Source organism: Bidens hawaiensis, unplaced genomic scaffold (assembly GCF_021521415.1).
Source record: "Bidens hawaiensis isolate Kalapana, Puna unplaced genomic scaffold, B.hawaiensis_p1.1 tig00035432_1, whole genome shotgun sequence".
Taxonomy (NCBI): domain Eukaryota; kingdom Viridiplantae; phylum Streptophyta; class Magnoliopsida; order Asterales; family Asteraceae; genus Bidens; species Bidens hawaiensis.
Window position 1 is genome coordinate 180,565 of NW_027496153.1, and position 27,244 is coordinate 207,808.

The window sequence follows — 27,244 nt, forward strand, 5'->3', positions numbered from 1 at the left end:
TAGGCTTGATTAAATGATATCTAGCTAATTTACAGCTCTTCTTATTTTTTTATTTAACAATATTGTGTTATGACGTATAACACATTTAACGAAATTACTTAACTCATATTTTATAGTTGGTTTTTTGGTTTACCTTACACCGAAAACGTGTATTAATTTATTGCTTTAATTAGACCTGGTCAATTGGTTTTTTCACCTACGTATTTTTGGATTTTTTTAACTTTGTTAGTTGTATGATGTTTCTAACCTTTAACAGACCTCTGGCGCATGAATCCTGACCTGGATGGTAGACGTAGGAAATTCCACAATCATTATTCGGTATAGTCTTGTTATAATATTTAACAAGATTAATTATTAAAAAATGAAGAGGAAGTAGCTTCACATAAGTTTTCCCTTGTTAATTCTTGTACTTTTGGGAAAAACGTTTGAACTAATGCAATGCATCATATAATGTGCAGATTCATGTCCGTTAATGTTCGTTCGTTCAACACCTAAACATGTATAATTGAACAAACATAAATGGACAAAGATACACATAATCATTGAACATAAACGAACACAAATGCACATAATTCACCATACATAAACTAGCACAAACGAACATAAGTTAGCATTAATGAACACAAATGAAGAATTCTAATACATTAAAATTCATCTAAAAAGGGTTAGTTTAGTTTGGGTCACAATTAGTATGGGTTGATTCGAAAGGAGTCAAGTTATACAACGTTTTAGGTTAGAATGGTGTCGGGTCATAATGGGATTTGGGCATAAATGGGTTGGTTTAAAGATGATTTATTTGTAGTTGCTATATATTTCAGCTTTGATTTATTGAATTTTGCCACCGTTTACACATGTGCCATTGTTTACATGTATCGGGGCCGATAAATGTGTGTCCAACACCACGTAATGTGCGTAACGCAATCTTGGTAAGCGTTCAGCCCAGCGCCCCGCACTAGATCAGCGTGAATTACGCAGGCAGTGCCGGTTAAGCATGTTTAATGCCGGTAACCTGCATTCTGGTGCCGGTTATATGATGTAACACCCCAGCTAAAGCGGAAAATGCCCGGGTGTGACATACAAATTGCCCAAAACACATGTGACACTATTAAGTGACAATATTATCATTAATTAATTTAAGCATCATGTACACAAGTTTGTAACAAGAAATACAAGGGAAAAACCAGAACGATTAACAACTTGTCCATTTATTTATATAACCTAAGTTCTAGTGTCGACGTCCATTTCATCCTCTAATGAAAGTACCTGTAGCATATATATAAAAGAATGTCAACTAACTTAATAGTTGGTGAGTTCACATAGTTTAAATACTACATAAAAACCATACAATTCCATGAAAACTTGTGAAAAACACATAAGGGTTCTTTACACTAGAAACAATGGTCCATGAGTGTAAAGAACTAATGAAGGTGTTTTCCAGTAGGGATTGCGCACCAACGTACTCAGATTGGAGTCCATTTTCCACTAGAAACAATGGTCCCGAGTGCAAATGGGGGCGTATGATCATACTTATCAAAGAAATCCATGCACGTAATAATTGAACAAGTAACAAGCAAACGCACAAGTCCATGATGCGAATTGTAGTTTGTAAATAATAAATAAAAGAAATTGAATCGTTGATAGGATATGTATGCTACCCCCAAAATAGTTAAAAAGGGTAAAAGGGGGTGTGAGAAACTCACCTTGAAGTCGAAGACAATCTTGAAATAAAACCGAATGTGCGTAAATGAAACCGAAGCAATTGAACTTTACGAACTAGAATTAAAAGTACAAAATCAATATTAACAAACGACTTATAAAAAGTGGATAACTCGGGTTGTCGGGATTTTGAAATGTTGAATGTATATTTTACTATAGAGCTGGATATTATAAAATTATTTTCTACATTAACGAATTTTAACGAATTTTAACAAACTATTAATTTAATATTAGTTTAAGTTATAAGATTAATATCATGTTCGAATATTTTAAGGGTTACAGAAATATTGATGTCAACGATATATTTTATTTTGAAAACCGAATATGTTAACGAATTTTAAGGTTTAACAAACGAAAATATCTATACAAGCGTATATATATATATATATATATATATATATAAGTTAAACTAGCTTTTAAACGAACTTGACGAGTTTGAGATTTATAACGTTTATGAGTTATGGGTTTTTAACGGAATTTTAGTTTGAGAATAATTATGCTAGCGTGATATAAAGTTAACGAAATAATATTTATTAATTTAATATTAATCAGGTTTCTAACAAAAACTTAACGGAAACGAAAGTCGGGTTTATAGGTGAAAAGAGATTATAACTATTTTTATTTAACATAATATAGTTTTTTTTATAAAATTAATTTAATATATAAAAGAAAAGGTTTATTAAAAAGAAAATAAAAAGATGAAAACAGGCTAACCTGGGTTCAAACCCGGGTGCTCCTGTTCATACACATATGCACTAGCCAACCAGTCTAGCTTGTTTGTTATTTAAAATATAGAAACAAATATATATAAACTATACTACTTGTTCATCTTCTCCATTGCAAACCCTAGTATTTCAAAATGGTTAATTGGTTCCATGTTTATCCAATCTTTGTTAGGGGTTTTGATAGACGCATCAACGTGATCAAAAACCATATATTATTTACCTCAATTTCTGCCGGAATGATAGTGAACGGAGGGTGGCCGGAATCGGATTTTGACGAACGGTTTGTAACATCCCGGCCTTTCATACCACCAATATTGTCCGCTTTGCCCCCAATGGGTTGTCCATCCGGGAACTCACGACTTTGTTTTTGGTTGCCCAGGTAGAGACTTCCCAGGTGGTTACCCATCCTAGTACTACTTCCATCTAAGCGCGCTTAACCGTGGAGTTTTCTTGTGCTTCACAGCCAACTAAGCCCAAAACGCGTTGGTGATTGAAGAGGCAGGACATTTACTTATGAATCAAGGATCTTTCTTGTCCATGGCCGATGTGAGATAGCCTAAGAGTGGGACGATGTTGTGTTTGCTAAGGGTGTTATAAACAACCCCCCTTTGGACTCATCGTCCTCGATGAGGCATGTCCCATCATCCCGAACGGCACAAGAGTGGCTTTGATACCACACCCCGGCTAAAGCGGAAACGCCTGGGTGTGACGTACAGATTGCCCAAAACAAATGTGACACTATTAAGCGACAATATTATCATTAATTCATTCCAAAGCATCAAGTACACAAGTTATGTAACAAGTAATACAAGGGAATTACAAGAACAATTAACAACTTGTCCATTTATTAATATAACCTAAGTTCTTCTGTCTTCGTCACGACAGCATACTCTACATAAGGTACCTGTAGCATATATATATAAAATAAAGTCAACTAAATGAATACTTGGTGAGTTCACACAAGTTTTGATATATGTACGTAAAAATCTACAATTCCATGAACAAGTTTAAATGAGCAAGTAAGGTCCTTTCCAGTTGGGATTGTGCACCAACGTACTCGGATATTAGCGCAAGTAAGTGTCCTTTCCAATTGGTAACAACCAATGTACTCGGATCGGGGGTCCCTATTCCACTCATAACATCGAGGTCCTGAGTGCATAGGGGGCGTATGATCATACTTAATGAGGAAACCATGAGCACGTAATCTTTGAGCAAGTAAGCATATAAACACACAACTCCATGTAACGAATTGTAGTTTGTAAATAATGAATAAACGGAATTGTATTGTTGATAGGATATATATGCTACCCCTAGAATGTATAAAAGAGTTAAAAAGGGGGGGGGGTGTGAGAAACTCACCTTCAAGTCAAAAACAAACTTGAAATAAAACCGAAAGTGCGTAAATGAAACCGAAGCAACTGAACATCATGAACTAGAAATAAAAGTACAAAATTAATATAAACTAACGACTTATAAAAGTAGATAAATCGGGTTGTCGGGATTTAGAGGTGTTGAATGTACATTTTATTATGGTGTTGGATATTATTCTATATATTAACGAATTTTAACGAATAAATTATTAATTTCATAGTAGTTTAAATTATGAGATTTATCAAATTTGAATATTATAAAGTTTATGAAAATTTTGATGTTAATGGTATATTTTATTTTGAATAATGAATATGTTTAACGAATTTTAAAGTTTAACGAACGACAATATGCATATATATATATATATATATATATATATACAAATTAAACTAGTTTTAAACGAGCTTGACGGGTTTGAAATCTATAAAGTTTATGAAGTTATGGATCCTAACGGATTTTAGCTTTGAAAATAATAATGTAAGTGTGATAATAAGTTTAACGAAATAATAATTATAAATATTAATCGGGTTTCTAACGAAAACTTAACGGAAACGAAAGTCGGGGTTTTAGGTGAAAAGTGATTATAACTAATTGTATTTAACTTATAATCATTTTTATATAATATGGTTTTTATAAATTTTATTTAGTTTAATATATAAAAGAAAATGTTTAAAAAAAAGAAAAAAAATGGCCTGACCCAGGTTTGAACCCGGGTCCTTTCGTTCACACAGAAGAGAACTAACCAACTGAATTACCTTGACATTTGATTAATATATTGAAACACTTAGTTAAATATTATAGCTCATCTTTATCATCTTCCTCATACAGGATTTCAATTTGTTCATTTGGTTCTATGTTTGCTTAAACATTGTAGGGGTTTTGTTAATCGGCTAAAAACTATAACAATTGATATAACAATTACCTTGTATTGTTACGAATTGACGGAGAACCATGGTTGGCCGGAGTCGGAATAAAACGAACCAATTATAGGTTATAGAGAGTATATTAGATGGAGATGAAGATGTGAGCGAGTTTAGATGAACGAGTAGGTTCTATTTATAGTGTTTATTGGAGCGTATAGGTTAAATGCTCATTATTGAGTTTTTGATCATTATTCCGGCGTTACCCGGATTAGTTTACGTATTATATGACATTATGGCCAGTTATGAATCTTTAATATGATTCAACGTTATAGTTCAACGAGTTACAAGCTTTCAAACGGGTCAAAACGCGCATTTTATGAAGGTTAAATGATCGCCGGAAAAATAGTTTGGCCGCCGCCGGTGTGGCTGCCGGAAATACGGGGATAAGGGAAGGGGGCTGGGTGGAATACGTATATTATTATTATATTATATATTAAATTCATTTTTACATTAATAACTCCTCATCTTTCGCATTTCTTTTAAAGAGAAAATTAGAATATATTTACAATATAAACCTTTAACTTTTAAATGTTATATAAATGAAATAACAGTTAATGATTTGGAAATTATGTTCGTGTTATACCGGATAGTTCGGGACTCGGTTAAGTATGCATGTTTGAACTTGGAGTTTCGTTATTGAACCCCACGAAATAGAAAAAGAACGAATAGTGACTATTAAACGTCGTATTTGTTATTAAACAAATGAACGATAATTATATATGTAGTATACGAATTATATGAATACCTCGAAACATCAAATTAAGTCGGTTGACGAACATAATAATAAAAATACATGAGACGAAACTTGAATACATATTTATATTTATACATATATTTATAAATAAAACCAAAAATTTAAAACGGGTTGGATTTTCGGGTTTGAAAAGTAACGAATGTTACAGGTTTATGGGATTTAGAGTGTACATTTGTAAGGTCCCGTTACCGAAGCCCTACTTTCGTGTTGGATTTACTCATAAACGCAATTCTAAATATCAGAGTTAATTAAAACATTCGCTGAATATAAAAGCTTTCATAAAACATTTCATAACAAAACACGTCTTGTCTTAAAATGTCATCTTGTCTTTCAAAATAAACAAAACATTAAACTTAAACGTCTTGAGTCTTCCGATGCCAGCCTCTTATTCAGTGCCACGTGTCTCCTCAAGCGAGCTGCCTCATCCTACTCACCTGCGTGCATACTAAAAGTCAGCTACGCTGAGTGAGTTCTAGTTAATCATACATTATACAATACACACAAACTTATATTCTTTCACTCATACTTTCATACTTTCATACTTCATTTGTACTAACTTACTTTCATATCTTACGTTATAAAGAGCATTACGCCCTACATTCCTCGAGTATTATTAGGGCTCGGTACCATCCTTCCTCGAGTATTATTAGGGCTCGGTACCCTCTTTCCTCGAATATTAGTAGGGTTCGGTTCCCTAGTTCTCGAATATTAGTAGGGTTCGATTCCCTCTTCGTTACCATACAACCATACATCATACCTCGAGTATTATTAGGGCTCGGTACCCTTTTCGTAACCATAGAACCATACAACCATCCTTTCCTTCTTTTATTAACTTTATCACGTTCGTACACATAAGCATACATATCATACTTACCTTATACATAGCGTTACAACCTGACAGTACGTGCAATATCCGAAGATCGTTCACGTACCATCAGGCAATCATTCACACATTCACATTATTCACATAAGGCATACACTTATCTCTTAGGATAAGCGTATTAACAAACATATTGAGTATGCACACAGCCCCGAAAACATAACACATAATGGGGCTAGAGACTCACCTGAATCCTTTTACGCTCTCCGTTAATCGTTATTCCCTTCTTCAGCTGTGCACGGCTAACTGTATAATATTTACATGTATCAATTAACTACTACTACTCATGTTGTATTTCTATCTCTATATAACCCACAACGAACGGGGGTCCGGGGGCAGCGCCCCTGGCAGCGGGGTCTAGGGGCGGCAGCCCCTAGCAGGGTCCAAGGGGCAGAGCCCCTGGCTGGAAAAATTTTATTTCCATTAACTGTCGTAACACATTTTCCATTATAATTTCGAATCATTAATTAATTTGCTAACTCAAAAGTTCAAGGGGTGAATTGTAATTAATTCATTCTTTTTCTAAGTCCAGGGACTCATCTGTCATTTTATTAAACTTTCTAGTTCGTTATTCAGTCTTTAACGAATTGACTTATCTTAGTGAATTGGTCATTTGTAACGAACTGAACCCTCTAGCGAACTGGACCTCTGGCGAATCCGTCCTTGTACGAACCAGTCCACATAGCGAATCAGTTCAAGTAACGAATTGGATCTTCTAATTCGTTATCTCCTTTAACGAATGGCTATAATGAAATGGGGGGGTTTAATTCGTTATCTTTTCTTTAACGAATCAGGACACCAACTAAGGCTAGTTCGTTATCTTTTCCTTAACGAATCAGGACACGAACTAAGGCTAGTTCGTTATCTTTCCTCAGCGAATCTACTTAACAAATCACCCTTAATTCGCTAAATTCCCGTTAGCGAACTAGGATTAGGTCAGGGAATGTCAGAACATTCCCTGACATACCCTTAACCTCGTATTACTTTTCCGGCGCCGCCTTTCCGGCGCCGTCACTGCCGGAAAGCCGCCGGAAAAACGCGAACTCACCGGAAAAAACGATTTTTAACTCGTTTTTCATCGTTTTTCGCCCTGTTCGATCCAGATCTGAGCTAGGGTGATCCCTAAGCTCATCATAGGTTCGGTTTATACCCGATTCTACCCGGATCTCGTGATTTAAACGGTTTAACGGTGTCGGCTCGTCGTTTCGCAACTTTATCTAACGGGTTAAGCTCATACAATATTAAACTATTGTACCTCGGGTTGGTGCTCGGTTTCCTTCTTGATTTCGGCTAGAGATAAGGAGGAACTAGAGAGAAATCTTAAGTGTATGTTTTGGGTGGTGTATGGAATGTGTGAGAATGAATTAAATGAGGGATTAATGGTTTATATAATTATGGATCATGGGCTTAAGCCCATGGTCCTTTCCTCTTTCTTTCATAATCCAAGTCCATAATCCATATCCATTTAACCCAACACTAGCCCAACTCGTATTCTATTTCTCTAAACCGATAACGACTCACTATAAAATAGACCATATTTATTCTATTAATAAAACCGAAATTAGGATGTTACAATATTAGATGGAGATGAATATGTGAGCGAGTTTAGATGAACGAGTAGGTTGTATTTATAGTGTCAATTGATCCATTGGATGATTAATTCGCGTTAATGTAATTTTTATAATTATCCGGCGGTTTAATGTTTGAATCCGAACGTTGGAGGAGTTAATACATGTAATGAGACTTGATTAAGCTTTAATATGATGGAGAAACAAGTTTATATCATTAAAATTGATTAAATATAGCGTTTTGAGATGTTTTTAAGGTCGCCGGAGTTGTCGCCGTCGCCGGAAAAACGAGGAAGGGAGGGGGGGCTGGGTAGGGTTAATCATACTATTATATTATAATTTAAGTTCAAATGTTACAATTTAAGCCCTAGACTTTTAATAACTTAATAGTTTGTTATTAAACTTTAATTACATTATACACCTTGAACTTTATACATATACATAAGTAGATTACCACTTGGCAATTTAATATCTTTAGATTGTTTACGTATTATAACCGATAAATTTAAACTCTGATTATTTTATAAACTTTTACGGCTCGTAGATTCTTTATTTGAACTAAACGAAATGGAAAATGAACGAATAATTATTATAAATCGTCGTACATCGATTTACATTTATATTAATACATATAAAAACCGAAAATTTAAAATAGGTCGGGTTTATGGGTTTGAAAAGTAACGAATGTTACAGGACTTACAACTTTTAGAAATTTCGTCCCGAAATTAAAATAAAAATAAAATTTAAAAGAGAACAACTAATATGCAGAGTTTGTTGGATTTTAACAATTTTATATATTAAAATAAAATAACGCCGATCTTTGAATGACTCTAAAGAACGCCACAAATAGGAAATATGACAATGACACTTATATATAGGATGTACCAGCGGCGTATCCACCATGCCCTTATCATATTGTATTTGCCTTGTTCTCCAAAAACCATTCCAAGTTCCGAGTTATTTCACACAACCAGATTTATTATATTTTCCATGCGAGGACTTTGATAATTACGTGTCGACCATAATTACCTCTATCGTCGGATGGTCCATATAACTTGTTTTATTGTGTGGTTTTAAGGCGTAGACTTTAGATCATTAAATAAAATACTCATATAGAACATTGAAAATCAAAAATAATGAATTAAAATAGTAAAAACATTACAAAACACATTGTCAGATCATTCAAGCCAAGGGCAACGCGAAAACACTAATTTAAGTAAATGAAATCATCGTGCTCTAAACCAAGCAAACGATGTTGAAAACGAATTAAACAAGGTAATGAAATTAAAGAATGAAACATCTAGGATTATGAACATCGTAACATGTAATTGAAATAATAGGTCGAGAATAACGTGGTAAGTAAACGTAGCATTTAACCAACAAAATATTAACAAGTAAATTGATAACGCATTGGTTTCGAGAATAACTTAGATAAACGAAACTTTTAAGTATCATAATATCATGATGTTTAACAAATGAAAATCTCCAATAAAACATCGACGTGACCATTGGCAACGTTGAGATGAATAAACAATTATATCTTACCAACATGTAAATTGATATTAACTTGAAATGAAATAGATAAACGAAATTTTAATATTAAAATATTAAAACCATTTAAGTTTGTGAAAAGAAACATTCCGGTAGTAACCTTGAGTTTATTAAAGTAAACACTTGAAATTTCGAAATCAATATAAAACATTTGTTCCAGATTGATGAAATCAAGAACAACAAAATGGTTTAAATAAAACATCGAGTGAAAGAGAAGTACACGAATAAAAAAAATAATTTGTGTAAATATATAGCATAATATAAACTTGGCATGTATATGGGACACAGTCCCGATTCTAAGTAAACGAATTCGTTTAGAGAGAACTGGTCACCGATAGTAAAGTGCAGAAATAAAATGAAAATACGGTTTCTATTAAGTAACTATGTACACATACACATTCATAGTCCCTATTTCCACTTAACGTTGATGGGAAATTGGTCATAGATCACAAGATTTGAAATAACAAACGTAAACCGATTTAGCAAAGCGAATAAGTATGATGTACGAATTTACGTTTCGTAAAATACAAACGAATATGGATCCAAAATCAATGGACAATCAAAATAAACTACGTAAACAATATTCTAAAGAAGTGGATGTAAAAGTCACTTTGGGTAAGTTCGAATATACGTGAAGGAGAAAAATAAAGAAAAGTAGAAGTAACTTGTGAAGTTCGTCTTCTCAAGTGACGGTTTGTTTGTGGTATAAAAGTTGACGTGGGAGATGGTGCCACGATTTCTTAGCCGAAACTCATTGGCGTTAACGAAAGGGAAGGAAATTAAAGGATATAACACATATTTTAATTTAGGAAAATCGGTTTATACATCGTGATGTTTTTATATCTCATGGTGAAATAAAATTTATTCTATTTTTTATTTAGGAAAAAGGTTTTTAGCTATCGCTGGACTTGCAAGTTTTATGAAATCTTAAACGTAAAAACAAATGTTTTGTTTTGGCCAATGACATAGGAAAAGAATAATTGTCAGATTACTTGACTTGCTGAATGAAAAATAGCCTCAAAAGGGCTCAAAACGTGTCTGAATTTTACTTTAAATATTATTATATTAATAGTAGTGACGATGATACTAGTAATAATAATATTACTAATAATAATAAAAACATTAACAATAGTAATAATAAAAATTTAATAATAACAATATTGATAATTACCGTAATAATAATAATGACGGTGATGGTACTAATAACAATAATAGTAGTATTAGTAGTGATGGTAACATTAATAACTTTAATAATAATAATAATAATAATATAGATAATAAATTATTTTTAAAGAAAATCCTTTTGACTGAACGTTAAAAATAATTGAGAATTTGGGATTAGGCGCGAGGTGTTAGTAAAAGAAATAAAATGTAGGAAAGTATGCAAAATAAAAATATAGACGAGTTTGATGAGTTTTGTAAAGATCTAAGTACTGAAACCGGAAAATCGTGTAAGGTCGACAAAGGATGCGGGGTTAGGATATTGCATGGCGGAAACAAGCTTGTCGTTCCAAAATATGGCGGGTGTGCTCGGGTCACCCTAATGATAGTAGGCTTGAAGCATGAGGTCAAACATGTGATTGAGACAAATGGTTAGGTACAAGTCTTGCAGATGGGTGAGTGGCGTTGAGTTTGGGTGAGTTTTAGCAATAAGTGGTAATTGAATCTACCACAGATTGAAGTATATCAACGTTTCAGGGAAGTAAAGTGGTGGGATTTACACATACCATACAAAGGGCACGTTTCTGTGAGGGACTTTCCGGTTGGGTTTGGTTTGAGTTTCCAAGAATGGTGTTGGGTTTGAGTTTGAATTTACTATAGCGATGAAGGTGGTGTGGTTAAACGTGGGGTGATCGGGATCGCGGAGGCCGTTTACTCGATAACTTGGATTATCATTTCTCCGGTTGAGTGCGACAACTAGGAAAACGAGAAGGCGTGATACGAAACGTGAAAGATTTGTGTGACTTGGGACGTAAGTATGAAAACGACTAATAGATACATTAATGAAAACAAGTAAAGAAAAGAAATCACATGAAACAAATTTGAAATCGAAATTGGAGTTCCTATGAAACGTCATGAGTTTTCACCTTTCAATAAACAAAAACCTCATAAATTATTAGTGAATAATCATATGGAAAAAGTATTAAACTTAACAATAAATAGTGAAATCGAATTGAAAATCGAGTGTTCATGAACCACCATGACTTTTTAAATTTTCACTTCTAAAACATAAGGGTAAATGAATATGGAAATAAAGTAATCGAATTGAAATTCGACCATTCATGTATCACTATGACATTTCGAATTTTCAATTCTAAAACATAGTATTAAATAAATAAACTAATATAGTAATCAAATCGAAATTCAACCATTTATGTATCACCATAACCTTTTGAATTTTTAATTCTAAAACATAATAGTAAAATAACAAAGGAATCGCTTGAAATTCAGTTATTACTTTGCCAAAGTTTAAAAGTTTAAGCCGTAAATGAGCGTATAAATAAAGAAAACGTGTCACAATTTCTTTTTAAACTTAACTATTCTCGTATAAAAATGCGTAATTAAATCGAACCGAAAGCTGGGTATCCGTGTACAGACTTCCAGTTAAAACACATTGTAAAACATAGAGAAGTGCAACCATATTCTTTGCACAAAGAGAACATGGTCGCGTTTGAAAACTTAAAGTTGTGATTCATACGGCGTTGAAAGTGATATGCTTTGGCTTAATAGAGTTCATGCTCTTTCCTAACTCTCCAGGTAAGCAACCGGGTCCCGCGTCTGATTGGGATTTATACACATTGCTTATCCTTAGGTTTCAAAAACCTTGGTGTCAAGAGTTTCGGAAAACAGGCACGTCCCCCTTACAGTTTACTACATACCCGCCATATAGAACCATCTTTAAGATTAATAAATATCAAAATACCACAATAAAAATCAATAATTGAAAATGTTGGAAAACTCTTTGTTTTTAGGCATAAGCCTTGGACTCGTGTGTGCTTGTGTAATTGAAGTAATTGAATCATCAGTATAATAGTATTTGCGTACATGAGGCATAAACAAATTAATAATAACCAAATAATGTGCATTGAACAATCAAATAAGGCTCACATAATTTCTAATCATGCAACCTAAATAATTAAGCAAATAAACTATAACCTACTAGAACACTACGTCTAATGTCCTATCTTATAGTCACGGCTCTGATACCAATATGTAACACCCCGGCTAAAGCGTAAAATGCCTGGGTGTGACGTACAGATTTCCCAAAACACATGTGACACTATTAAGTGACAATATTATCATTAATTAATTTAAGTATCAAGTACACAAGTTTTAACAAGAAATACCAGAACGATTAACAACTTATCCATTTATTAATTTAACCTAAGTTCTAGTGTCTTCGTCCATTTCATCCTCTAATGAAAGTACCTGTAGCATCTATATAAAATAATGTCAACTAACTTAATAGTTGGTGAGTTCACACAATTTAAATACTACATAAAAACCATACAATTCCATGGAAACTTGTGAAAACACATAAGGGTTCTTTACACTAGAAACAATGGTCCATGAGTGTAAAGAATAAATGAAGGTCTTTTCCAGTTGGGATTGAGCACCAACGTACTCAAATCGGAGTCCCTTTTACACTAGAAACAATGGTTCTGAGTGCAAATGGGGGCGTATGATGCGAATTGTAGTTTGTAAATAATAAATAAAAGAAATTGAATCGTTGATAGGATATATATGCTACCCCCAAAATAGTTATAAAGGGTAAAAGGGGGTGTGAGAAACTCACCTTGAAGTCGAAGACAATCTTGAAATAAAACCGAATGTGCGTAAATGAAACCGAAGCAATTGAACTTTACGAACTAGAATTAAAAGTACAAAATCAATATTAACATACGACTTATAAAAAGTGGATAACTCGGGTTGTCGGGATTTTGAAGTGTTGAATGTATATTTTACTATAGAGCTGGATATTATAAAATTATTTTCTACATTAACGAATTTTAACGAATTATTAACAAACTAATAATTTAATATTAGTTTAAGTTATAAGATTAATATCATGTTCGAATATTTTAAGGGTTACAGAAATATTGATGTCAACGATATATTTTATTTTGAAAACCGAATATGTTAACGAATTTTAAGGTTTAACAAACGAAAGTATCTATACAAGCGTATATATATATATACATATATATATATATATAAGTTAAACTAGCTTTTAAACGAACTTGACGGGTTTGAGATTTATAACGTTTATGAGTTATGGGTTTTTAACGGAATTTTAGTTTGAGAATAATTATGCTAGCGTGATATAAAGTTAACGAAATAATATTTATTAATTTAATATTAATCAGGTTTCTAACGAAAACTTAACGGAAACGAAAGTCGGGTTTATAGGTGAAAAGAGATTATAACTATTTTTATTTAACATAATATAGTTTTTTTTATAAAATTTAATTTAATATATAAAAGAAAAGGTTTATTAAAAAGAAAATAAAAAGATGAAAACAGGCTAACCCGGGTTCGAACCCGGGTGCTCCTGTTCATACACATATGCACTAGCCAACCAGTCTAGCTTGTTTGTTATTTAAAATATAGAAACAAATATATATAAACTATACTACTTGTTCATCTTTTTCATTGCAAACCCTAGTATTTCAAAATGGTTAATTGGTTCCATGTTTACCCAATCTTTGTAAGGGGTTTTGATAGACGTATCAACGTGATCAAAAACTATATATTATTTACCTCAATTGGTGCCGGAATGATAGTGAACGGAAGGTGCTCGGCATCGGATTTTGACGAACGGTTTATGGGATTTAGAGTGTATATTAGATGGAGATGAATATGTGAGCGAGTTTAGATGAACGATTAGGTTGTGTTTATAGTGTCAATTGATCCATTGGATGATTAATTCGCGTTAATGTAATTTTTATTATTATCTGGCGGTTTAGTGTTTGTATCCGAACGTTGGAGGAGTTAATACATGTAATGAGACTTGATTTCAATTTCCTTTGCTGCATACACTTCACAAAACCTAGGTTGCCTCCAGAACTTAGGGAGAGAATCTTTCTCTTTAGCAATGAGGTGAGGAAAAAGTGGCGCCAAAACGAACAAAGGCCACCATTCTATGGAATTTCCAAAAACACAATGAAGAGAAGAGCAAAAAGATATGAATGATGCTTAGGTTGCGGAAACTGGTCCCACGAAGGAAGATGTAGAAAAAGTCAAACTCCGTCTCAGCATGAATATACCAAACTAATGAGGATGGGGGCTATTAGGCTCAAAGCCGAACGATCCATTAGAGTTGGAAGTTATATTCATAACAGGATTGACGAAGAATTAATCCACATCCTCGATAAAACTGGTCTTGACGATCTGACCTTAAAAGAGTCATTAGGTATATAGTATTTACAAAAAAAAAAACGAAGAAAATGAGCTAACCATTGAAGACATCTCAAGACTCCCGACAAACAGCGGAAGTTGTATTTACCATTAAACCTTGAACCACCACAAAATACCAATCCCTACTCATACTAAACCGGAACCCCTTTTTACCTTCTGATCTATGCAACCCTTCAAAAGGTGGAGATTTGAACTTGTTACAAGCTTATTTATCACAGGTTGCATTTTGGCTAAGAGTGTTCACATACCTACATCCCAGGTATGATCAGATATAAAAACCGAGTGTGAGTGAACATTGCGAGAACGTGACGTTTTGCAAAAACAGAAGCTCATAAAAAAAAAGTTCTCTCTTATTTATCACTAACATAAAGATTGGTTATTTTGTTTCATCTTCTTGGAGATCGCTTAAGGAATATCTATAATCTAAATTTGTTGTTTTTAGAGAACATTTATAAGAAGATTGCTTGAGGACAAGCAACGTTCAAGTGTGGGGATGTTTGATGTATATAGAAATATACATCTTTTCAGCATCAAATAATCTCTAAAAACTGCAATTTCTATCTAATAACATAGCATAAAAGGCTACTTATCATAATAAAATGTAATTTCAGGTGAAACCAAACCTCAAACGAAGAAACAAGCAAAAAGACGAAGAAAAACAGATAAAACACAAGAAAACAAAGAAACACGCCCCCATGTCTCAAGAAACACGCCCCCATACTTATGGAACAAGAAAAGACAAAATCTGAGAACAAAAGCACGGGGCCGTGCTCAGGATGCACGGGGCCGTGGACGGGAACGCAGAAAAGACAAAGAAGAATTGAGCACATGTCACTAAAAAGCACGGGACCGTGTCTGCTAACCACGGGGTCGTTGCCAGCTAACACAAAAGACAAAACAGATCTGGCACATGTCATAAAAATACACGGGGCCGTGCTCATCAAGAACGGGGCCGTGCCTCACCATCCAGATTGCCTATAAATAGTGGCTCATGTTGCATTAATCAAGTGTGCCTTGAAAAGATTTCTATCCGATTCTATCTTATAAAAACACACACTAACACTCACCTTGAAGATCTAGTGAAGAGTTTGAAGGTTTGGAGGTCATCACCACTAATCACCATCATCAACCATCATCCCCATCATTAAGAAGAAGGATTCATCTACATTTGGTTAGATTGTTCCAAGTTTAATCATTAATTTGTTATTATCAATCATCTTAATGTTCATCATAATGCTCATTATGAGCTAAACTCCTTTTACCATCTAAAATCTATGAAGAAGATTTGTTTTACTTGATAATTAATCAAGACATGTGATGTAGTCTAGTTAAGTACATGGTTATATTACAATTATCTTTTGATGAGAAATGTTTCACCATCTTAAATCACTAATTCAAAGTTGGTGGTTGTCAATCTCTTTGGCAGTCGTTCATGATCGATTCATGTTCTTGAAAGATAGAAATACTTTGATACATTATCTAAACATTGATCCTTATATTATACTTAGAAATGATGAGATATAAGTTATGGTGTATTTTTCTAAACCTTGGTAATCCGAAAATGGCTTTGCTTAGGATATCAAATTAGCTAAAAAAAACCATATGTTAATGGAATGTGTAATCATAACCTACTTAAATCAACCAAGGGGAGGTTGTGTGATGAACTAAAATCACCCGAAGTTGTTAGAATTGGTATTCGAGAAATTGAAGTCAATCCTAATCTTTCTACTTAACGAAACTACTTGCCAACTTAAATTGACATCATTGAGATGGTATGACATTAGGAAAGGGTGGACTTTAAAATGCGCATATCATCTCCTTAGTGCCAAAGATGCTCACTTTGGGTTAAGGAGTTATCTATCATATATTGCTACGGTAAGTTTATCACATGTCTACATATTAATTATCAATGCTAAAATGGAGTGGATTCTTGAACTTAAATGTTAACCTTCGTATAATTGAACAATTCGTTTAGAATTTCTTATCTTGGTCACCTATATATTATATATATATAATTATTTATATTTTATAAAAATTTCAAAAATTAACCCCAAAATGATTAAAACCTCCAATTGAAGTAAAGCAACGATTTATTATTAGAAACCTTTGTGTCCACGGATCGATACTTGGTTATTACCAATACTATTCTACATATACGATAGGTACACTTACCTATTTTGTGTGTGTTTATTCTTTGTAGAAATCACTTTTATAAATTTAAAACACGATCTTGTGCAAAAGCTAAATATCCAATCTATCATATTTTATACAAGCTACACAGCACGCATCTAGTTTTTGGCGCCGTTGCCGGGGACACGGTACGTTTCTAAGAACGATCCAAGTTTTAATTTTATAATTGTTTATAGTTGTACAAATTTTTAACTTCTATTTCACTTTATTTTTAATTTTTTCTAAATACTAAAATATAATTTTACGGCTAGCCTACTTTTTACCTTTATTTACCTTAAGTTTACCTAGCTTAATTAAGACCTTAGTTTAGTTTAGTTAAAAATAGCGTAGCATAACTCGTAGTTTAATACTAGACTAACCTTTTAGACTAACTTTAGCTAACTTTTGCTTTAGTGTTTTAATTTTGATTTAGTCCCATGTATGTCATCTACTTTTGAGCCTGAGCTTGTTTCTCCAATTTCTGAACCGGAACGACTCTTTCGTCGACGAACTCGTAAACGGACTACAGAAACCGCAGAAGCAATCAAAGATGAATCAGTAGACGCCACCACATCAGGAGAAAATCAAACCGAAGAAATGATGGCGGCCCAGAACAATGAGCTGAACATGAGCCAGTATGCCAAGCCAACTCTTGAAGGCTACGGCAATGGAGTGGCTCCACCCGAAATCACCGAAAATTTCAAAATCAAATCAAGCACCATTCATATGGTGGAAAATTCAGTTCAATTTCATGGTCTCCTCGACGAAGACCCTCTTTCTCACATATCTCGATTCTTACGAATCTGCGGAACCTTTAAAATCCAAAACTGTTCAGAAGATCAAAACAAGCTTAAACTCTTTCTGTTCTATCTAAGGGGCCAAGCCCTAGAATGGATAGAATCTCTTTCCTCTGTTTCGATTACCACTTGGGACCAGATGATTGAATAGTTTCTCCTCAAATATTTTCCGCCCGACAAAACTGCCAAATACCGAGCCAGCATTACCGGATTCCGGACAGATGATGATGAATCGTTACACGCAGCATGGGAAAGATACAAAAGTCTTTTAAGAAGATGCCCACATCATGGACTGAGCGTATGGTTACAAGTTCATACTTTCTTTGACGCACAATCCAGTCAAAACAAACAGGCCATCGACCAGATCGCTGGTGGAGACCTGGGATCTAAATCACCTAACAAAGCATTTGAAGTCTTGGAGAAGGTCGCAAAGAAGAGTTTCGCTTACAGCCCACCAAGATCTACACCTACCCATAAAGGAATACACCACGTCGATTCCAACACTCTTGTCACATCACAACTTGAAGTTCTTTCTAAAAAATTCGAACAACTTCAAGCCGAGCTATCAAAAAACAGACTCACTTGTGACACTTGTGGAGGAAATCATAAGACGAGTGACTGTAAACAAGTCATTATGGCCATGGAAGAAGTCGATTTCATAGCTCGACAGAACAACGCTTTCAGCAATAACTACAAAGTAATTTTGTGATCAAATTCGTATGTGAGGTAGAGTGCTTGATCAAAAATAGGGTGAATGCAATGATTTGATTTCGAAGGAAAATGCCCTTGATCTTGAGATCTCCGGCACAAAAAACCCCGAACGGTGAAAACTATCACCGTCTATTTATTAATAACAAAAAGGGTGATTACAAGTTGTGGAGCTGATAGTAGATCGTATACTAAGTGTTACAATTATGAGTGTTGATAGCTAAGCAAGTGAAGTGTGTGTTCTAAATGATCATATCAGCTCGTTTAAATAAACAAAAGAGTACAATTGAAATTCCGAGAAATCTGGAATAAACCCTAGACTGAGTCCTATATTATCCGTTGCTTCCCACGTTCGAGTTGACGAAGCCGTTACAAACCCACGTTCTTATTAGCATATTAAACACGTGTTCTTATCTGCAAAACAAATAAAATAATAAAGGACAGTTAGATATCCCGAAGTATAATCCTCAGAATACTTGTATCAGCAAGATAGGTTGTAATCCCTAACTAACTCTCCGAGTATCCCGGAACTGAAAGAGTCTTCCAATATACCCGCTGGAGCATTCTTCTTTGAGTCTATCCACGTTCATCAACTTTCATCCCACGTCTTTGACCGATTCTTTAGGGAGTCACTCGTCAAACGTGGTCCACCTGTGAAATAACCTCAAATATTCGAGGATAATACAACAGTTAGTAATTATCAGGGATACCGAATACTGAAACCTGTGAGTAAATCCGGGATTCTTATACATAGAAATGATTCCTGGCAATAATAGAGTTCTCCCACGTGCTAATATTAACTATAAGTGCGAGATTTCAGCAAACAGTCAATATTTGACCGTTAACCATTACTTGGCCCTTACTCCTAACATTTATAGATTATTCGACACGTTTTCTTCAACCACCAACCGTGTATTTCGCATGGACTAAATCAAAAATTAATATATGCAATTATAAATCAATGCCAAGAGAGAAATATCTATTTATTAGCATTAATACTCAGGATACTAAACTTATTCGAGAATCCTGAACATATTCGGGATCCTGAGCATATTCAGGATCCTGAGCTGACCACAGATCCGACTATAAGATTTGGGCCCTAGCAATATTCGAAAAGATTCAATTTTCATACAATAAAAGCGTGTTGTTATTCAGTAGATAATTGTTATAACTTCTTTTGACGGTGTGAGTAAGACGTACTGTATATTGAGAACTTTTCAAATGAATGTTGCTTCCCTACATTTTTAGTGATATTTAAAGGATTTAATAAGAAAGATTATATTTTAGTTTATTTACTTATTGATTTTACTAAAATTAGCTTTAATTTACTAAAGTAGCTTTAAAACAAACATGTTACATGATTAAATATAAATGCTTTTAGAAGATGATAAACAAAAGAAAAATACAAAAGTAATTAATATATTATAAATAAAAAAAATAAAGATAAATAAACTTATAATAACATCAAAATTTATGGCATAATACGTAATACAGTTATGAATAACATCAATTTATGCATAAAATATAAACTAATGGTCAAAAACAGAAAAAAAGAAAAGCAGAATTTTACTTGTAGTAAAATGAATGATGAAAATGGGCTTTTTTTTTTTTTATTATCATTCTCAATATAAATATATTGTCTTCTTCATTGTACTTTTAATTAACCTAAAATAATAATAAGGCTATGGGGTATACTCTAATTACTACATGGGTTAACATGACATGACACTTTAAAGATGGATTAAATCACTCCCCACCTGTGTTAAGTGTGTTAAAATGGCCTATGGATTATGCTTCTAACGGGTTAAAAGGAACAATATGCATTAAAAATGTATTAATTACTAATTGATTTGTTATTTTGGTATTAAACTAAATGTTTGATTTTAAATTAAATATTAATAGGAGTGAGATGAAATTATATAAGTTAAACCATTTTCTTTAAATGACATGAAGTGAAAGGTAAACAAATGAGTGATGTGGAGCTTATGTGAAATTAAGATGAGTTAGACTATAGCCTAACAAACAACCACTAAAAGTTATTTTGTGTTCCTTCTTTATGGGGTTCAAATCTCATAGGATCTATGTCACAATTTTTTGGGGGTGGTCGGGATTATTATTATTAACATTCTTTTAAGGGTCTGATGGATCGTATCTGCCGGCAAAATATCCTTCACCTTCGGCGATGGCACCGTGCATCGGGGTTACGGCAACGGGCACCGAGGGACTGTGGAATTGGAATATGGAGTGAGGAAAATGGGGGGATGTGATGTCTATTTATAGTCTGGGATGATGGTGGTTGTCATGATAGTTAAAAGAGAGACACGATGGTTAGAATAACAGACATTGCAACCGATTAGAAATAGGAATAATAAATAACGGTAAAGTGAACCGGTTATATATTTATTAAAACCGGTGCTCCTTTAAGAGAAGATATGTGATTAAAAAAATTGATTGAATATACACGACATTGTTATAAATATATTAATACTATGGTTATCAACTCCTAAAATAAATTAGCTTCTTCCTCAAGTTTTCTTCTCCTATGTATAATCTATTGTATCTCATTCTAATACACACCATATTAATAAAATCTCTCCCTTTCTCCTTACATGTTTTCTCTTATTCTTTAGCTATTAGGCTTGTTTACAACACGTTATCAGCACGAAGCTTCTACAATTTATGTCAGTCATAGTGTATGTTCAATTCTAGTATCCTACAAGTAAGTTTATTTCTATATATTCAAATATGTGTATAAACCTACGTTAAAATCACTAATCAATACTTTTATTTAAATTCACAACATCAATCTTGTGGTGGAATATCAATTTTGCGAGCCAACGGCTTCAACCGCTTCCTCTATAATTTTTTATTTAGTCTTTTTAAGAGAACTTCTTATATGGACTGTAACATCCCAAAATTTCCAAGAAAAATATTTAATGTATTATTCGTTAATAATAGAAAAGTTTACTAGAATTGGTAGAGAAATGATGACGTAATAATAAGGTGGTTCAAGTAGGCTAAGTAAATGGAATTAATTATGGACCAAAAAGGAAAGATGGGCCTTAAGCCCTTGGGCTTAAGGGAGTATAAGTACCCCTTAAACCCTAATCCTTTCCATTATTATCTATCACCACACCATAGCCTACACCTTGAGAAACACACACACCATCCTTTAACCCGAGCCTAGATTCAAAGTTGAAAACCCGAGCTTGTTGGTGGTAGATTGTCGTGTCAAACCTAAACAACATCAAGACCAGCTCATGTTCGTAGAACGACTCGTTTAAGGTACGTTTATATTTAGAAATCGTTCATATAGGTTCGGTTTGGTTTGGGAAATCATAGATCTGTGTTAGTATGGTAAAAAACGAATCCAACAAAGCAAACCTCACTGAAATCCATTACAGTTTGATAGGCTAATTATTAGTATAAAGACCCGTAACATATATACATAAATCGCACCCTATAAACCCGATGTTTTGAACGATTGAATGATTAGGGTTTGTAGGCGCTGACCAGACGATTCCAAGGATACCTAAATCATGATATTTGGTTAAGAAACGAAGGAGTATTACAGATTTAATACCTGTTGACTGTTATTCGTTCTTATCAATTTTGACTTTGACCTTGAGGTCAAAGTCTGGATAAGACTGATGTGATTCGTTAAGGAGAAGTAACGAATTGATTAGCCAATTTGTTCCGGTAAGATAACGAATTAGATCACCCATTTGTTATGCCCAGATAACGAATCAGATCACCCAATTCGTTATGTTTAGATAGCTCGACCCCAGCCAGGGGCTCTGCCCCTTGGACCCTGCTAGGGGCTGCCGCCCCTAGAACCCCGCTGTCAGGGGCGCTGCCCCCGAACCCCCGTTCGTTGAGGGTAATAGTTTAACTATAAACACGTTATGAAGAGCGATAGTAATCATTACGCCTAATTGTTATACAGCTAGCCGTGCTCAGCCAAAGAAAAGAGTAACCATTAATGGAGGAAGTAACCGAGTTCAGGTGAGTTTCTAGCCCCACTTCCTTGTTATGTTTTCGGGGCTGTGTGCATACTCGATGTGACAGTTAATACACTTAACTTAAATGGTAAGTGTATGCCATGTATGATATATGTGTTAGATATGATTGACTGCTTGTCGGTACGTGAACGATCTTCGGATATTGCATGTACCGTTAGGTTATAAATAAACATATGGATATTGTATGTAATGCAGGGATGATTACTTGTCAATACATGAACGATCTTCGGATATTGCATGTATTGCCAAGAATACCGATGATTGTCTCCTTATATGGATATTAAATGATAACTTATATATAGAGTTCCCTATACGGATAATATATAGAGTGTTCCTTAAATGGGAAGTATAGTGTTCCTTTAATAGAAAGCCTCGTGTTCCTTTAATGGAAAGTCCCGTGTTTCTTTGATGGAAAGCATAGTGTTCCTTTAATGGAAAGCCCAATGTTCATTTGATGGAAAGCATAGTGTTCCTTTAATGGAAAGCATAGTGTTTCTTCTATGGAAGTATATAGGATGTTCCTTCTATGGAGAACATATATATAGAGTATCCTTCTATGGATAATATAAATAGTAGGGCGGTAGTAATAGTTGTTTTAATAGATATTATGTGACGTCCTCTTATGGATATTTATACAAGGTTAAGATATGTATGTATATAAGATATGTGTATGTATTGTATGTCGCCTGATTAACTAGAACTCATTCAGCGTAGCTGATTTTTAGTATGCACGCAGGTATATATGTTTATCGAGAAGGCATGAGGATGACACATGGCATGGATTGAACGGCTGACATCTGAAGATGGAAAAAACGATGTTTAAAATATGATGTTTTATGTTATGGTTTTAAAGAAAAGGTTAAATGTTTTGTAATAAACGGTTAAAGTGTTATATTCCGCGAAAGTTTTAATAAACTCTGATTTGTAGAACTGTGTTTATGAGTAAATCCGACGTTAAAGTAGAGCTACCGGTAACGGGCTCTTACATGGACAATATCAACATGGACTACATCAACATCAGGTTAGTCGGTATTGTTAATTAACATATTATTGTTCAATATTATCTCTAAGTGATCCATATTAGACAATTATGAGTTGAACCAAGATATACTTACTTATTTAGTGATTGAATTTATGATTTAAAATTTGATTTATCAATTTTATATTAGATTTTTTTATCAATACTCACACTCTCCATGTAAAATCTTTACGTTCCAATATCACTTCCTCCCTTATATTAAATCTATCATTTAAATTATAGTTTATTAATGTTACGGTTAATACATATAATAATTTGTGTTTACTTGACAAATATTAAATCTTTTGTTAATGTATGTTCATTGCTATTAACTGTTAGTGTTACTATAATGCCTTTTGAAGTGAGAACGATAAGTTATGAACCTTAATCTGAATTTTCTGTTATTATATAAAAATATTTTCTGTGGTATTTATTAGTAAATTGCTAAATATATTTACTGTTCATATTTATATTATGAAATATTTTTTGTTGATTTCATATGATTGCAATTATATAGAAAAATTGATAAATATAAACAATGTTTATGAATATCTTTATTAGACTATATATGAGTACTTTATTATATAATGTGTTTACGCATTTATTTTTTGATATCATTTTATACGTTTAACAATCTATGACAATAATATAAATTACGAATATTTGTCTATGAGATTAGTTATTGTTTGTTTGAATACATGGTAATTTGGTAATTAAATTCCCACAATTACCAAGAAGTGATTATATGGAAATCAAGACCCAATTTTATTTTATGAAATCAAAACCTTTTATTGACCTACAAATAGTTAAGAGACAATAAAAACAATTTCCTTTACATTAACTTTATTTTTGGACATTACTCTCGGTAATCAAAGTCTGTTTATCAGTTGGCTAATTACAAATTCTAAAATATAGATCATTGGTTCGTATACGGGATTTTGTGAATACGAATTGCAATACTTTTCAAAATTTATTTGCATATTATTCTTATCTTAATTCCTTTAGAAAACTAAAATGCTATATTATCATTTAATAAATTTGATTTAGTCAATATGGTTATCAAGAAAATTTATTGTTTACTTATTTAGTTTCTTAATAATTGAATAATTTCTTATCTGAAACATGGAAAGTTGAAAATAAGGATTCTTTAAATCCTCTTTATTTTTTGAACGGAAATCTTCTTAATTATATACAGTATATATAAAAAAGAAGGAAGTCATTTGTTCGATGTTATTGGAAACAATCACGTAGGATTTGTTTATTTTTCACATTAGAGAGTAAAAAATATTTATGTGTAAGGTATAACTGTAATTATTTATACCATGATATGCTGATATATAAACTATATATATTTGATTATACGTGATAAAAAAAATCTTGTTTCATAAAGTTTATTATAACTCATTTATATGGTGACATCTTATATAATCATGTATTGTACAATGTGACAATATGTTTATTTGTACCTTGTATTTCATTATTTATTTATGTGCAAAACACTCTCATGACAAATATATAGTTGATATAACACTTGGAGTGTCATACTCCTTAAATATCATTATTGAAAGATATACATATTAGCTCGATAATCTTGCATTACTCAAACATGCAATTACTTCTCAATTGATGTTATGAGAAGATTATTTATGAGGAAAAACTAGTTGACAATTTCTGTATGTTGCACCTCAATTATGATCTTGAAGTAGCAATATTATTGAAAGAGTATAACATGTTTGATAATTCCATATCACGTGTCAGAGATATAAAAGTTTTTTTTTTATTTTACTTCATTCATTGAAGTAAATGTGACATGTATTGATCGTTGTGATCATTGATAATATTGTACTGATGGTCATGTTAATGGTAAGATTGACCATCGGATATTTAACTATATTCATGTTAATAACGAGATCACAACCACCAAAAGTGGTAAATGGATTGATCATACAAGAGAACAAAATACGAAGATATAATAGCGGCATAACATGACCGTTTGAAACGATAACGCAATGTTCTCTCATATATGTAATTGTATTGATGAAGCATAATACTTACTCGATCATAAACCTGAAGTTTATAGATCCTGATTATCTAATGGCATGACCGATTAGACCACACCGGGCCAATGATGTGAAATTTATTGAAGAACCAAAAGATTTTTCCTCATAATAATGCATGCAACATTGCTCTCAAGGGGAATTATTTTTGTCAGTAACCAAATATTTCGCATCTAATATTTCGTATGTGTTATATACTGAAATTATTCCACCACAAGACACAAAGATGAGAACACAAAGGAAGTTGGGAATATATGTCGGTATTAAATATTATATATGATTAAATACTTAGAGCCATTAATGAGATATTTGCTTATGGCTCATTAGTTTTCACTTTATGAATCAACATTCCCAATATTAGGGGAGATTTAAAGCAGTTGGAAAACAAATTTAGTTGGAATGAATTATCATTGATCCTCAAACTAAATTATATGAATCAAAAGTTCAAAGGATAATTCATGCATAAAGATCAACGAATGAATTACCATACAATTCACTGACCAAAAGAGAGTGTCTAGCTAAGACACCTATACCAACTGCTAATGCTCCAATTAATAAATGTCCCGAATAGACAAACGCAAAGTGATAATAATTCTAATGCACGCTTGTAGCGTGATAGATTGATCGGTTCCAAAGTTATAATTTCCTCGAAAATTGGAGCAAATAATAAAGATTGTCAAGTCGAGGTGCAGTAAAAGGTCTCTTGAAAGAGATTAGACATCATGGTTCTTGAAGAACCTTAGGTACCTGAAAACAAAGATCTCTCAATAAATTATATTGTATCATGTCTACAAATATATATGGAATCGAAATAAAGTCGTCGTCGTTATAATTTTATTTATATATATAATTAGCGCTTGAAATGATGATGAGGATCAAGATTCTAAATCTACCTATAAAAAAATGATTGGCCAAAGTGGAAATACGCAAACAGGGCAGAGTTGAATTCTCTAAATAACGGAAAGTTTGTTGGACCAACAGTCCGTACAACTAAAGTTGTAAAATGTGTTAGGTACAAACGGGTCTTGTATATGAGTTATGAAAATTCATCAAGTGATATAAAGCAAAATTGATGGCATAAATTTTTTTGCAAAGACCCATGATTAATTATGAGGATTGAGGAGACACATTCTCCAATGGTGGAAGCAATGACTTTCCGATAACTAAAAAGTCTGGTAATATAAAGAGAGAATTGATATGCGTCCAATAATTGTGATTCAGTTGATACTGAAAGTTTACAAAAAATTTTTGAAGGATTTGAATTAACAAATCATGTAAAGTAAGTTCTCGAGAACACAATAATTTTTGTGTATAGAGTCATATTTGAATATGTTGCGGTTATTGAATATGTTGAGCATAAATGAGACTCCTGAAGAGTTTTCTAAGGTAGTTGAATATTTGAAAGGTTAATTGATGCATGTTAACTATGGAATTCTTGTGCATCAATAAGCATACACAAAGAATAAAATGTACATGATGAGTACAATATATCAATAAACAAAGAAATTGTAGAATTTGGATTTTTGATATGTGATACAAAATGATATGTTAATGAGCAAGTTTATGC